The 16200-nt window shown below is 42.8% G+C and overlaps 1 protein-coding gene across 4 annotated transcripts in view; it reads right to left on the bottom strand.

Annotated features, from left to right (window-relative positions):
* zfhx4 (zinc finger homeobox 4) overlaps positions 1–14897 on the bottom strand; it is a 107785-nt gene extending 92888 nt beyond the window's left edge. The window contains exon 1 of one of the 4 annotated variants that reach the window (XM_054765798.1): positions 14370–14897. The gene's annotated coding sequence lies outside the window, so the exon portion shown is untranslated. Of the gene's footprint in view, positions 1–12032; positions 13473–14369 lie in introns of those variants that run through there. The other 3 variants (XM_054765800.1, XM_054765801.1, XM_054765797.1) reach the window with 3 other exon arrangements.
* Between the last annotated feature and the right edge of the window lie 1303 nt (positions 14898–16200).

The raw sequence follows: 16200 nt of genomic DNA, 5'->3' as shown, positions 1-16200 counted from the left end.
TTCACACACATCATCTTAGACTTTGGAAAACAGTTTGGTTTTGGAAAACCAAACCACTAACTCGGGGCTGCCCAAACTTTCTCCAAAAACAAAGAACGTTTGCAAACCAAGCCATGTAGCTACGCTAGGAAGTTGGATTTACAGTATTTCAAGCAAAAGAAGCCTCCATCTGAAACTTCCTTATAGGTGGCAAAGCGTATTATTATGTTGTCACTTTGTTGCATTTTTATTGTTATTTTTTTTACAAATATTTTGACTTTATTCTTGTAATATTATAGCATTTTTTCCACCCTTATTGCACATTTATTCTGTTTTTTCCTCATGCTGCTACGCCTTTTGAAAACATAACTTCCTTTTTTTTTCTTTCATATTTCAAAGTCAAGCTTCTAAAATATTTTTTTCCTCTCAATATTACGACTTTATTGTTGTAAAATTACAACTTTTTGCCCACCAATTACCTCCGCCAAGCAGAGAGCAGAGGTTATGTTTTTTGCCGGCGTTTGTCTGTTTGTTTGTGTTCAAAACAACTAGAAAAGTTGCGAATGGATTTGGACGAAATCATCAGGAATTGTCGGAAATGTGATATGGAAGAACTGATGACATTTTGGGGGTGAGCCGGATCGCCGTCTGCATCCAGGAATTTTTAAAAGGATACTTTAACAATGCGAGATAGGGCCAGTTTCGGCATCTGTGCATATCACTCCACGAAAAATGGTCAGAGCACTTGAAAAAGTTTCTAACAGGTTCTACAAGATATCAAAGACTGACGCAGGTATCAGAATGCGCTATCAGAATGCTTTTCTAGTTCTGATAGCTTTATTCTCCGAATATTTTGACGTCATTCTTGTAAAATGACTGCTCTTTTCTTCAATATTAGTTGGTTTTTTTTCTATTTATGCACCGAGGGCCATTACAAAAACAACTGCAGGGCACAACGGGCCCCTGGGCTGCACTTTGGACACCCCTGCACTAACTGCTTGTGTTTGGTTCATATTGATTTGGGCCCAAGTGCTTTAAAAACGAATCTTAGAGATTCCGTATGTGCAATCGGGTTATTATAATAAAGAGAATGATAAAATCCCAATAAATAACATGAAGCCACTGCATTTATGATCACTCTATCAGAAGAGGCCCGTTCCTCAGCACTTCCTGACACTTGTTTGCTCCAAGGTTTGCTTTTTTAACAATTCCTGCACAGCCTGCTTCTATCTGCTCCATCTAAACTGGGATGAAACAAGACAAAGCTCCCCCTCTCTTATTTAGTCTAGGGGCAGAGCGCTGATTCATCAGCCAAAACCACGGAGCAAAACCACCCCTGTTAATACCTACAATTTCATACACAGGAACATTCCTGCTACCCGCTCTGCTCTTCTTCGTCTTCTATCCTGTCACACAAAAAGCCTCTTTTTTTCCCCCCTCTCTCCCTTCCTTCTTTTAAAAGCAAATAATTATTCCACGGCCGGTGCCAGGCAGGAGAGGGATGTGGAGACACATGCTCGCCTGTTTTAGATCATTCCACTATATTTTTCCGTTTAATAGAAATATGCACTTAATTACTGATAAAGTTCTCTTGCAGGCTTATTGTTATTAGTCGGGCTAAATTCTTTGGTAAACTTGTCTCATTTTTCATTACACTGTTGTTTAAACCCGCCAGTCATGCATAATTAATTAGCCACTTATTCCCCGACGAGCCCCCGCCAGTGGCCTTGGCATCCAATTGCCTGCAGGAATACCCGACGCCAATCATCGGGATTTACATTAACACCGGGGAGAGCATGCGGCGGACGAGCGACGCCCGCCAGACGGGATAACTGATTTCCACGCGGGCGACATACAAATGTGTGGATTTTTATTCATTTGATACACGACGCCGTCCTCTCCTCGCTAATGTGCAAAATGTCCTGTGACTCGCCCTCCTCAATCTGCGTCTTTGTCCCCGGCAAACAAGGAGGGGAATGTATCGTCCGTCATGAGACTTCTTGTGCTATTGTGGCGTTTGGTCTGCGTGCTTGTTCATTCGTCGCCATTTCCTGTTCTAATTTACGGCGTCTTTTCCAGCTCTGACCTTCAACCGGCAGCCCAAGCCCAGGGGTGTCCAAACTTTTTCCGCCGAGGGCTAGATAGTGAAAAACGGAAGGGTGATATTTTGTAAAGCAACACATGTTGTGTTGACGGGATAAGAAGTTTGATATATTTCAAGAAAAACTGCATCTCAGCTTTGTGATATCAGTCAGTTATTAGTATGAACTCCTCCCCTCTGAACGCTTCTTTTTTTTTTATGTTTTCCAAATATTTCAACTTTCTTCTTAAATAATCCGCGTCCATTTTCTTTCCGTAATATTATGACTTTATTCCCATAATATTTTGACTTTATTCCCATAATATTTTGACTTTATTCCCATCAAGTTATAACATTTTCCCCATTCACTGTCCGAAAAATGACTTCTTTAACATTTCAACTACATGCTAGAAAATGATATTTTTGTGCCTCATAACTTTTGCAACTTTTTCTTGACAGAACACATCTTTTTCTGTTGTTATTTTTATGTTATTCTTGTAAAATTACAGCTGTTTTTTTTCCATTTCTGCTGTTTGGTTGTTTTTTTTACATTTTCCAACTATTTCTAAAATTTCTTCTTGTACATTTTTTTCTCAAAATTATGACTTTACTCCCATCATTTTTTCATAATATTCCGATAATATTATAAGTTTTCCCTCAACCTAATTTTCCAAAAATTCCACCTTTATTTTGTTCTGTTTGTTTCTCATAGTATTTTGACTTAATAACATATTTTTCTTTAATATTTCAACTCTAAACTACGAACATGACAATATTTTCAGTTTATTCTCGTAAAATTCCTGCTGTTTTTTTCCATTTTTGACATCGTTTTTTTGTTGTGAAATTTTACAACTATACTTTCTTTTAGTAAATTTTCTCATAATATTACAACTTAACATATTTTTCTTTAATATTTCAACTCTATACTGCTAACATGACAATATTTTTACTTTATTCTTGTAAAATGTTGACTTTTTTCTCATATTTTGATTTTATTCAACAAAAAATTATTACTGTTTTTTCCATTTCTGCCGTTGTTTTTTTAATTTTATTTTATTTTGTTTTTGTAATTTTTTTCCCTCCAAACTGACTTTATTCCCATAATATTTTGACAATATTTTAAGTTTTCCCCCAACCTAATTTTCCAAAAATTCCAACTCTGTTTTGTTTGTTTCTCATAATATTCCAACTTAATAGCATATTTTTATTTCATATTTCAACTCCATACTACGAACATGACTATTTTTAGTTTATTCTCATAAAATTGTGACCTTTTTTATCGTTATATTTTGATTTTATTCCCGTAAAAATCCTGCAGTTTTTTTTCCATTTTTGTTTTTTCTTTTAAATTTTACAACTACTTTCTTTTTGGAAATGTTCTTCTCGTAACGATGACTTTATTCCCATAATATTTTGACTTTATTCTCACAACATTTTAGCTATTTCGCAACCGTGATTCATTGTTTTGTTTTAATATTATCGTCTTTTTTTTTATATTTAAACTTTATGCTACTAAAAGACCTTATTTTTCCTCATAAAATCTCATAAAACTACGACTTACAACTTTTTCTTTTAATATTTTGACTTCATTCTTGGAAAATCACTGCTGATTTTTCCAATTTTGCTGTTTTTTTTTTAGCTTTCTTGTTTACAATGTGCCGCGGGCCAGTGAAAAAGCAACTGTGGGCCGCAAAATGGCTCCCGGGCCGCACTTTGGACACCCCTGGCCTAAAGGACACACACGAGAACGAGCAGTGCGGCGTTTAAAGTCGAGAAAAGTGTTTTTTGAGATGAACACCCGCTGCCAACGTGACACGTCATGGCTGTCAGCGGAAGGAAGAAAGAACATGAAGGAGAGAAAGAACGTGACAACAAAGAACGTGCGCACCAGCAGACACCAGCAGAGAGACATGCAAAACAGACAATCTAACATAAAGGCAAAGGGCCTCGTTTTTGTATCGCATTTTGTCCGACCTAAACCTGAGACGCACAACTCAGACGGTCCATGAAATCTCTCCGCTTTGAAAGAATCAGCATATTATTCTGCATTAAGTAGCCAAGCCCGCGCTAATATCCTGGAGATGCTAAACAGGCAGGAAAGCCTGAGAAAAAGGACGGAGCACGTAGTGAGGGGAGAAAAAAATCCCCCTCTTTCTGTTTTCCCTGAAGAGATTGATGAAGGCCCAGTGAGATGAGAGAGAGAGAAAGAGGGTAACGCAATCCCGACTGGCGCGAGACCAACAGCAACAAAAACATTTAGATAACCGGGCTCAATAATGAACGATTTCAATGAGGACAAAAATTACATTTCCTACAGATAACATGCACCCCTTCCCATAACACAGCCTTGAAAAGGAGCCTTGGAACCACGTTGTGCTAAACGGCGGCGCGCTGGCGTGTTATGCTAGCTAGCTAACTGCATTAGTGTCCTTTTACCTCACCAGAGACACTGACTTAGGCTACGTCCACACATATTAAGTATTTTGGAAGGGGGGAACGCAACAGTGTCTTTATAAAAAGAGCACCTACTACCTAAAAACACGCATGTTAGGTTCATGGGCGGCTCTGAATTGTCCACAGGTATGAATGTGAGCGTGAATGATTGACTGTATGTGCCCTGCCATTGGCTGGCTGGATTGGCTGTACCCCGCCTCTCGCCCAAAAGTCAGCTGGGATAGGCTCCAGCATACCGAATGAGGATAAGCAGCATAGAAGATGGATGGATGGATGGACGGTCTCAGAGCACGTGAGAATGCGTTGGCACAAAAAATAGTGTTCTAGCCCGTCACTTTATGGACATTTTAGCCAATCACAAGCCTGAAGAAAGTCATTTACAGGAAAGGCGGAAGGGAATTTTACGTATGAACCTGTTGTAATTATAATAGAGCTGCAACATCCATGATTAATTAATTAATCAACTATTTTGGTATTCGATTAATTTGTTTTTCATTTTAAAATGCAAATATCCTCTGATTTAAGCCTCTCAAATGAGAATATTTTTAAATCTCCTTAGTTATCCATGAAAGAAGACATGTTCTCTTTGTGTTTTAGGCAAAACAAGGTATTCACACACATCAGCCTTAATCGATTAATCAACAAGCTTCAGGTTAATCGGTTAAAAAAAATAATCCTTTAATTATAATGCTAAAATATCCACCTAAAATGGACCAAAACGTAAATGCTACATAGTTTGTCCTATTTAAAAATATATGAAATATAAATTTGTAATTAATTATAAAATTAATCATAATATAAAATGACTACAAAAGTATATCTAGCTTTATAAATAAACAAAATAATAAAGTCAGCCCTAAAAAATTAATAATAATAATAATAATAATAACATACATAAAATTTAGCAAAATGTACTCCCTAAAATTTCAGAGACCATAAACACACATGGACAAAATCCCAATTACAAAGAAAATATTTAACAATAATATTGATTTAAATGTCTGTGCAATGTCAGCCAAACGTAAACACTGGAAAATAATGTGAACTAAACATGTTAATTAGTATAATCTGCTGTGAGAGATCACATGGTTCTTCTACTTTAGAGTAACGGCCATTCAGTGAGGTCCCTTGGGATGAGAACGCCTCGACGCAACCGTACTTCTACCGGCGACGCGGCGCTTTAAAACGTCACCCGTGTCACCCAATGACGGCCCACTCCAGCGAAACACTCAGGATCTACTTGATCCTGGCAGGTGGTGCGGGTCACGGCCAGATCGCTATCGCCACCTCTCCCGTACGCAGTCAGCGCTCACTTCCTTTCACGCCAAAGTCTGTCAAGTTGCTGGAGAGAGGCAGGAAAAAGAGGAGATGCGGAAAGGATAAAGAGGAGAAGCCGAGAGGGAGGCTTTGTCCTTCCACTCCAGCGTGTGTTTCCTGCTCTGGTCTGGCCAGCATTTGCATATGAAAGGCGGGGGAAGGCGTGCAAAAGGTCACAGAAAGAGGATCCTGTCCAATAACAGACAACAAAAACAGGGCCACATCGGCCTTTGTGGCGTTGCATGTTCTCCACCACCCCCCACCTCAGTCCCTCCATTCCGGGGATCATTTCCATACAGCAGACGCAAAGGGCCCGATGATGACGGTTGATCATAAATTAGTCGCAAAAGCCGAGCCGGGTCACATGGAAGTCACCGTGGCAATTTGAAGCCACGGAATTCACATAAAACACACCTGCTTCTCTCCTGCACAGTGACAAGGCCACACCCCAGCAAATCCTCCATATAGCAAAAATAATGCACATAGAGGCTTCTACTGTACACCAGTGGTGTCCAAAATACGGCCTGAGAGCATATTTAGCGCGTAGATCATTTCTTTATTGGCCTGTGGAATATTTCCAACGAAAATGATGCGGCCCGCTCCACCGCCAGCTAGCCTATGTTACTAATAGTCGTTTAAATGAACAGCCCATACCAAAAAATGATAGATTTTCCACAATTATGAATTAAACTGCATAAAATTTGTCCATTTTCGTTTGGCCCCAATAAAATAACTGGACTTGGCTGTCAGCACACACGCAAAAGCGGTCTCTAAAAGGCGACCAACAATATACTTTCAAGTTGTTATACTGCATACGGTTCCTTTTAAAGCAGCGACTCTCAACTGGTGGACGGCGACTCGCTTCCCGTGTGGCCGTTACATAGAAAAAGAATGTAACGTCCCGACCTCGCGTTCTTCTCCGCTATTCGCCACGCGCTAGCATGCCATGTTTCTGGTCGACTTCAGTCGAGCGTGAGCAAGAGAGGAAGGGAAGTGTGAAATCCGAGTGGAATGATCTCCACGATTTGGGTCGATGGTGCGTCCAAACCGGTTGAGAAGCACTGCTTTAAATCACACATCTTTTGGCTTCTTTTGGGGTCTTTCTGTGATGAAAGGTGGTGGTTATGAAATCAAACTGTCCAGGAGCGATCGTGTCCGTAAAGCCCCCCAAAAAACACTGTTTTTGTTTTTGTGAGTTTTGATTGAGCTGCAACAATTAATCTATGATTAATCGATTATCCAATTAACTATTTTGGTATAACAATTGTTTTTTTTTTTATTTCAAAACAGAAATATGTTGCGCCTGAACCACTAACTGTTTGTGTTTGGTCCGTCGAGGGTCAACAACCCGCAACTCCGAAGGCATTCAAACTCTTAAAAGTTTATAACCTTTTACTCTTTACGGCTCCAGACTATTTTTCTTGAGTGGGCGAGGGGGCAAAATGTCTCTTTTGATATGTAAAGGTTGGCAACCCCTGGTCTAGGGCCCAACCCAGTGGTCAGCAACCCGCGGCTCTTTAAAATTCTGTAAAATAGGGAAACATTCCAGCTCTTAAAAGTATGTTCCTAGTATGTTACCAATAGTGGTTTAAAAGATCAGACTAAACCAACAATTATATATTTCTCAAAATTATGAATTATACTGCATAAAAATTGTTGTAAATTTCCGTTTTGCCCGAATAAAATAACTGGACTTCACACACACACGTGCAAAAGCAGTCTCTAAAAGGCGACCAACAATTTACTTTCAAGTTGTTGCTGTTACGATAGGCTAGCTCAGGCCTAACTCAGGGGTCGACAACCCGCGGCTCTGTCAAATTAAGAAGCATTCAAACTCTTAAAAGTTTATAAGCAGTTACGTTTTGCGGCTCCAGATTATTTTTCTTCAGTGGGCGAGGGGGCAGAATGTCTCTTTTGACATGTAAAGGGCGCCAACCCCTGGTCGAGGGCCTAACCCAGGGGTTGGCAACCCGCGGCTCTGTATAGTTAAGAAAAATTCAAACTCTTAAAAGTGTATAAGCTTACTATATTTCGCGGCTTCAGACTATTTTTGTTTAGTGGGCGAGGGGGGCAAAATGGCTCTTTTGATTGTAAAGTTTGCCGACCCCTGGCCTAACCGATTAATCCAAATTAATCGACTGAGAAAATAATCATGAGTTGCGGCCCCTACTATCACGTAAGTGGAACAAAAATAAACATTTAGCATTTGAATAGAAAAAAAAATGTAAACGTTTTGGTGGATGTTTTAGCAAAACAAATCTCACACACTGCAAAGTCCTTATCCGGTCCACACTGTTGACTTCAACAGTGCTTTCAGTTTAACGGATACCGCTCGCTGTACGTGGTGGGAGCATATAGAAAAAATCCAACGTAGGGTTCGTTCGCCGCGTCGATATTTTGTCGCACTCCTAGTTTTAGCGTTTCAAAAAGGTGACGAATACCATCCTTGCGTAAAAAAAACTTTGCACAAAGTTTGAGAAACACCCGCCTGGCATTTCCGGGCTCCGTGTTCTGGACCGGCAACAGCAGCAGGATGGATGGAGGAGGTGGGTGGGTGGCGGGGTGACATGGGGGAGAGCATTTCATCTCCCTTTCATCTCTGTCACCCAGTCAAGCGTTCAATGCCCCATTGAGCGCCCGGCCAGCATTATGCAAAATAATGCTAATCCCCCTTCCCCGTGCTTTCACACTTGTATAAACTGCCGATCCTGCCTCTGAAAAGCAATTATATCAGTTTACGTTGCTGTCAAAAAACAGGATTAGCATGCAAGTACTAGTAGCCGCCACCTTTGGGGAGTATACGTCAAAGATGCGTCCTCGCTTCCTCAGCTCTCGGACTTGACAGAGTCACAGTCTTGTCGTCTAATCAAAAACAAATCCGGCAATGTGTCGGTGCCAGCCTGAGCAGACGTTACACATGTGACACACCACTGAACTGGTGTCATGCAACCATACACCCCCGCCTCCTTAAAACCCACCCCTGCACACATTGCAGCCACATGCACACACAGCAGACTGCTTTTTTTTGCGGGGGGATATGCAAATACACGCACAAGAGGAGTGTGTAAACAGGACAGTTGGGCCTCGTGTGTCTCTCTGGAGTGTGTGGGGTGGGGGGGCGTGGGGGGGGGTGACATCCATCCTGACTGGCAGCAGATCATGGGACATTAGTCAGCACAATTAAGCAGGTTGTCATGGCGACTAATGAAATTTGGCCGGCCAGAGATTTACATAAGCGAGCTGGTTATGCGCCGCTCGCCATTATTCTTTCACCCTGCCGCGGCGCTACAATAGAACCACTTGTACCTCGGCCCCCGTGTGCCCACCGGCGAGCGACAAGCTGACAATTTGCATATGTTAATATAATTAAGTGCTAATTACACCAAAACGTCGCATATTCACAAGCAGCTTCCCCTGCAGGAGCGACGGAGAGGCTTGATCTCACTCCAAGTCTTTAAGGGGAAAGTGTGTGTGTTCGCTCGATGGTGCCCCAGGCCTGACACATGCAGGAAGCCCCCCACCACACACACACACACACACACACACACACACACACTCGCCGCCGCCGCTAGCCCTCCTTTCCTGACTACAGTATATACAGCTAAAATTGTGCATATATGATTTTTTTTGCACGTTTTTGTGCTTGTGTGCCTTTCACATTATAATGAATCGGCGAGGAAGCCAAGCGGTCGTGCTACAATTAGAGCTCCTTTGTGCCTCTTCCTCTGTCGCTTTCTCCTTCAAAGCTTGAATAAGGAAAATATTTGGGGTTTTTATCCCCACCCCCCCGCCCCCATGTCCCTCCACACTGGACACACATCAGCAGATGGTACAGGAAGGAGGATTAAATAAACACTAGTGGCCTATTGGTCTGCAGGGAGTCAAAGGCTCATTGAGTTGACTCTCAATGAGATGCAGCATTATGACTATGGTAATAATACACTCCTCCTTTCGCTAATCATCACACATACGCCAGATGTTGTCCAAGCTTGGCGTATGCAAATAAAACAGGAGGATGAAATATAGTTGGAGTAGGCCGCCGTGCGGTAAGCTACGGTGTTCGCTCAAGCGTTATTGGAGAATGGAGAGGCTTCCTTTGACTAATACCTGCTACTCGGATTACACGCCGTCTTATGTATTCAACCGGACTCGTATTTTCTCTTCCTGCCTTTTTAGGCAAATTGGGTGTCTTTACAGTGCAAAGCAGCGATATAGCCCTCCTTACTGGGGGCCTATGGGGGATTCGCAGAGATGAACATTAAAATGCAGCGATAGCCTTGTTGCAAAGCTCCCCTTCTCTCTCTCTTTCTCTCTCTGAGCAGCAGCAGCAAAGGCTTCTAAATCATCCAGCCTCCTCTATTAGACGGGAGACTTATTGAGGTAGAAACCATAAAAAATGAAGAAGGGAAATTTAATCCCTGAAATATTGATTTGCACATTAATATCAGATAGGCAGAGGGCAATCTAGCTGGGTGGAAATGACACATTGTCGACCCCGAGGAGAGGCCCGAGCCAATCTTCTTGCTGCATGTGTCTCGGGCCCAGGAGTTATAGGACAGACTCAGCCCCCCCCCAGCACCCACCCTCCCCTCACACACACGCCCAGACCCCCACCTTCTTCTCCCATCATCTCATCCCCCCCCCACCTCCGCCCTCCCTCCCTTCTACCATCCCTCCACCCCAGCGTGTGCACCCTTAATGAAGGCTGCAATACTGCAAATGCATTAGCTTTTAATAATCAAGAAGCATTTTCAAGCCAACAGCTATTGTCCTCAGCCCATCTCTCACACTATGTTTTCTCTAGTGTGTGTGTGTGTATCCCCCCACCCCTCCCTCGCTGTCATAACTCCTCTCCACTGCTATATGGATAAAATGAATGCAGCTTAACTAACACGCGCAGCCCCTTTGATAGAGCTAAGACATCCTGCAAAAGCAAAAACAAAAACAAGAGGCCTTTTTGCAAATAAGGAACAAAAAAAAAGGGAAGGGGGGGGCTCATTTGCAAGAAAATAAAGTGTTGCCATAGAGTGAGACAATAGCATCATTAACTGATGAAATTCATCGCAATTAGACTCAAAAAACGTGTTCACACAAATGGGCCTCGGCTTTTTAAAAAAATCGTTTTGGAATTTGAATATTTCCACAGCACGATTTAAATATGCAAATGTGAAATTAAAAAATTAAAATTCACAACACTTTATATTAAAAAAAAATGTACTTATTAAAAACAACAGCAACGATTGTAATTACAATGTTTTTAAAGATGTTAGTCACATTTTCTGTTTTTAGTAAATCTACAAATCCTGATAGCATTATTGCTAATTTAAATATGTATTGCATAAATTCATAAAATGAGGACGCAAACAGGTGAGTTTACATTAAAATAGGTTAAAAAGTGCATTTAAAAGAGGTGTTCTGCACTGATGGATACACTATTACACACACACACACACACACATACACACACTACACGGTATATGCTCGGGTTAGAGACAGACTGGCCCCTTGGCACTTTTTTTGCGATCGATGCCCCCCACCCAATCCCACCCCCTGTCACCGTGTCCCACTTTGACACGTCAGGAAACAAACGCAAAAAAAAAAAAGAAAATCTTCAAATGCAAACGCTGCATTGCAAAACTGACTGATTAGGAAAAAAATGAAATTGAGTGAAAAGTAATAAAAGATAATAATAATAAATGTAAGACTAGTGGTTGGTTCTCCACCGGTCTTCCTTTACGCTGGCACCGGGGAGCTGAGTGCTCTTCCACGGACTCGCCGCGCCACCAGCAACCGCACGATCGCTTCTCCCTGCCGGGCAACTCAACCGGAACACACCGCTACAGCAGCCTATGGATCGTGGAAGTTATTTTTTCGCTCTTAATGTTAAAAATGGTGGTGACACTCGGGAGGCGCGTGGGTGGAACCTCCAGTGCAGTTGAGCGTATATGCATCCGGCTGTGGGTCAACTTTACGGGGGTATAGTCGTGGCCGTGCGTAAGAGCGCCTCGGACAACACGAGCGTCCACATCCGCCTCCTTCGAGTGGACTCGTAAAAAAAAAAGCCACCCCAGCAGACCCAGCACCTGTTATCCAAAACTGACCCGATGTCAGTGAACCAGCAGCCAGATAGATAATCGATAGACGAGCCGTGGATGGAGCGCACACACCAACTACTCAATAAAAGTTAAAGCAGAGAACTTACTTTCTTCCAAAGCCGCCTGCACCTCCTTTCTCTTCGCTTGCACAAAAACGATCACATCCAGCTCAAGAAGACAATTACGCAAAAACAGAGAAACAGGTGAAAGTGAAATAATCCTCCCACAAAAAAAGGAGAAGGTGGCACAAAAGCGTTCTAGAGTCCCTTATTTTGGTTCCGGTGGCGGTGGAGACGACGTGTCGACTGGGGGGGAGATTCTGCTTGTCTCTCCTGTGGACGGAGGCTCGCCAAACGCGGAGCTTGCAAAGGAAATGAAAATCCGATATGTCTTTATTCTGCTAATTATTATCGTTTTAGCCCTGCTTTTTTTTTTTTTTGGTTGAAAAAAATGGCTGATTAAGTTGAGTGCGCATGTCTTTGTGTGTCCATTTCCCCGATATGCACTCTGGGAATGGGTCGAGAGACGGCGAGAGAGAGAGGGGAGAGAGAGAGGAGGGAGGGAGCAGAGGAAGAGGAGGCGGAGAGAGGAGAGAGGAGAAGAAGTGTAATTAGGGAGTTGATCAACAGTCCCCGCCATGCAAATGAGGTCCACACAGAGGTGCACACTTGAGGAAAAATTTAAAAATATATATATGTATTGCCCCTCACGTGCACACGCAAAAACAAACCAATCATCTATTGCAAAGAAGAACATGCAAAATATAATTTACAACACAAAAACGCCTTATAAGATAGGAGAACTCAATTGATTAGGATCCACAAAAAGCAGCTGAATGTGCACTCACACCCGTTCTGACAATAAAGCGAGTGTGTGGTGTGTAAAGTGTGTCCTTTCAGCACCATCACGAGCCAAAATACAACAAGATCACTCCGAGACGCACCACTATAGAGCCTTTCAGTGCAAACTCTCCCCTCTCAAAAGGTGGCTTACAAAGCCTGAATCCGTCCAAACAGAACAAAATCAAGACTTCGCCTTGGTGGGGTGGACACAAAAAAATCGAAGCTGGGGGGTGAAGTGAACCGGGGCTTGGGGATGTCATGATAAGGCTGGAGTGAACTGTACTCGCTCCACTCTGCAGCCTGCAAAGTGCACGGACCGGACCGTGCACCAAGTGGACCCGATGCTTATGTACATGTAGTCTTGCGTTTTTTTTTGTAAAAGACATGCCAAAAAAGACAAGGGAAGTCAAGGTTGTCACTTTTCTCCGATACCCTGCTGCAGATGCCTCCCTGTCCTGTAGGGGGGTTCCGCAGCCTTGCAAACCCGGGGAGGCTGCGCTCGCAGGCGGGCTCAGAGAGTCCTGTGGAACCGCTGGATGTGCAAGTGTGGTGCACCACCGGAGAGGACCGATGCTCATCATTGCTTACTTTAAAGACCTAAACGGAGGACTACAGTAACCGTAAACTGCATTTTTACATCCCTAATGACTTTTTTCGTTTTGCTTTTGGTCCATAAAGGCGAGAAAAGAGGATTTAAGGACGTAATATTGGTTATCTTTTGGTTAAATTCCCCCCCCACCCCACCCGCCCCGACAACCACGACCATCCGCCCGGTTTGCTCCCTCCCTCTCTGCCTGCAGACGATGCTCTTTCTCCGGAGGACCGCTTTAGAATAGACCGGCTTAACTTAATATTTCGTTCGTGTATTGGGTGCATGCTCGATTAATTATCTGCAAACGCTGCCCTTGTATGTGCAATGCAAACGGCGAAAAATGAAAAAATACAAGCCCCAAAAAATGTGTTTTAATAAAAACAAATGATAAATCCAATTTTGCAATATTTTACCCGACAAAACGCCGCATCAGGAGATGAAAATGTGTGGGTTTTTTTGCCAGTAAAATGCATATTTTGTTTTTGCAACGATTGCATTATTAATAAATGGGGGGGAGGGGGGTACCCTGCTTCTCTGCAATGTGCTTTAAAGGTGCACCTTGGGGGTAGCACACGGCTGTCCCCCTGTGCCTCACAAGGGTCCACACAAAAACACGCCAAAACCCCACAGCCGTGACCCACTGACCAAGTCACACGCAAGAAACACACAAATCAGCATTTAAAGGCCCACAGCACACACACAATACGGATATTCAAGCCATAGAAATGGTCTAAATTAAACCACAAGTAAGAAATAAAAAAACAGATAATAACATCTTAATTTCCAGCAACAAATTGTGACTCTTTTGCAGACAGGGGATAAAAAAGGAGACGTGCAATAAAAAAAAACAACGAAAAAAAGGATGTTTTTGTCCATATTTGCTCCAACAACAACTCTGCAAGCTCCCACGCGTCGCCCTAAAGCCATCTGACAGCAACTACATAAAATATGCAATCCTTTTTCTTTCTTCTTTTTTTTTTTTTTTAGAAAAAGAAAACTTGAAATCTTACCTCGTTTAAAATCAGCCTCCAACACACACCAAAAAGTCACAAAGGGCAAGATAAAAAGTAGATACCTTTGGTATAAAGCATTCCGTTTTGCAGCCTTTCTCTTGCTCAGTAGCGATCCGATAATAGCATATGGAAAGTGTTGTTCAAAATGCGCACATTTGGCACATTGTCATTGAGAGCAGAGGAGCAGTGATGCGCTCCTCCAACGCGCCAAATGAGTTGCGGATTGGACGCAGCCCGCCTCGGTGCAGACTTATCCCACTTTAATTTAATATTCCGCAATCACACACACTAGTCATGGCATATAATTCAAGGAGAAATTCACTGGGAAGGAAGTGCTTTTGTGTGGGTGTGCTTTGGACCTTATTTCATTAAGGATGCAACGCATATTGCGCCCCTTTTGCGCGCGTTTTAACCCCGTGCCGCCACTACAACGCTTTAATATCATTGGACGTTATTATTTCAATACATATAAATATATTTAAAAACAATTCAGACGTGCCCGTCACGCCGGAATCACTCCTAACACAAAATCGAGACCCATAAACGCTTGTTTGTAAAACACAGAACCCAAAATCGATGTATTGGGACATTTCAATCGATTATATAAACGAAAATCCATACGCAACATGAGACTGCAGCCCACTCTTCCGCTTCACTTTGAGAGGGAGAGAGAGACAGAAGGGGGGGTGTAGAAAAGAGGAAAAGGGGGGGATCTTGTAGTGTCTGCACTGAAAACAATGCACACCTCTTTCTTATATAGACACTTTCTGCTATTGATTAATTAATAAAAGCACAGCAAAGTGGGGGTAATTACTGCAGCATGTACACCCCCCCCCCTTTTTTTTTTGAAGGGACTTGCAAGTGCTTCCAGATGCACCATATACTGATGACAACAATTAAAGCCCCAATCACTGGATTGCATTGCATTTTAGGGGTCAAGGGGAACCATCTCTGCAAGCCCCCCCTCGTTGTTTCCATTGCAAAGATCACATTTCAGCATCATTTAACCCATAAAAGCAACACAATCAGGTATGCAAATGCGGCCCCCATTAATATGCAACATGATATGATGATATGGAGACATGTAACATGGGGACTGGGGGGGTGCCAGTCATGTAAAATTTACATGGGACCACAGCTGTTAAGGCTCTCCGGGAGAAGGAGGGGTTCAGATTATAAGAGAGGGGGGGGCGCGGAAAAAAAAAAGAGCCCCCACCCCAGCACCCCAGTTCCACTCTGTTTATTTGATAAGAGCAAATCAATGCACAAACCAGATCGGCTGCCATGTTGGAGGAAGCGGGAAGAAGGCGAGGACACCAACGCCAAACAGCCTCACCTCCCACTTGGCCCTTTGCTCCCGCCATCTTTTTCCATTGTTGATTCCTCTTTAATAGACACGTGTCCAGTGAGCGTCCGCCTTATATGGACTGGAGGGAAGGGGAGCGAAAAAAAAAAAAAAAAAAGACACCAACCCTACCCCCAACGGACCCCAGCGTGATGCCCCCAACACACACATATCCACTTCCACAGTGAATCCTATTGATTATCACTCAGGCACATGCACTTCTAGAGCCGTAACACGGCAGTCTGGGAACAATAGCACCTGTCTGCTAAAGCCAAAATAGATAACTTAGTAAGAAAACAAGAGCACATAAAATAATAGATATGCTATATAAAAAAGGGGGCCGGGCCCTCGTGGTGAAAGTAAGACCACTATGTTGTCACATAGCTTATTAGAGTGCTTTCTTCATGACAACCCACGAGCCGAACATGTCAATTTGGTGGTCTGAGAGGTCCTTTTAGATCTCTGCCTCTCTCTAGGGGACCG

Source organism: Dunckerocampus dactyliophorus, chromosome 21 (genome assembly GCF_027744805.1).
Source record: "Dunckerocampus dactyliophorus isolate RoL2022-P2 chromosome 21, RoL_Ddac_1.1, whole genome shotgun sequence".
Classification (NCBI taxonomy): Eukaryota; Metazoa; Chordata; class Actinopteri; order Syngnathiformes; family Syngnathidae; genus Dunckerocampus; species Dunckerocampus dactyliophorus.
Note: the sequence above shows the minus strand (reverse complement) of the source record. Positions and strands in the feature narration are given on the sequence as shown.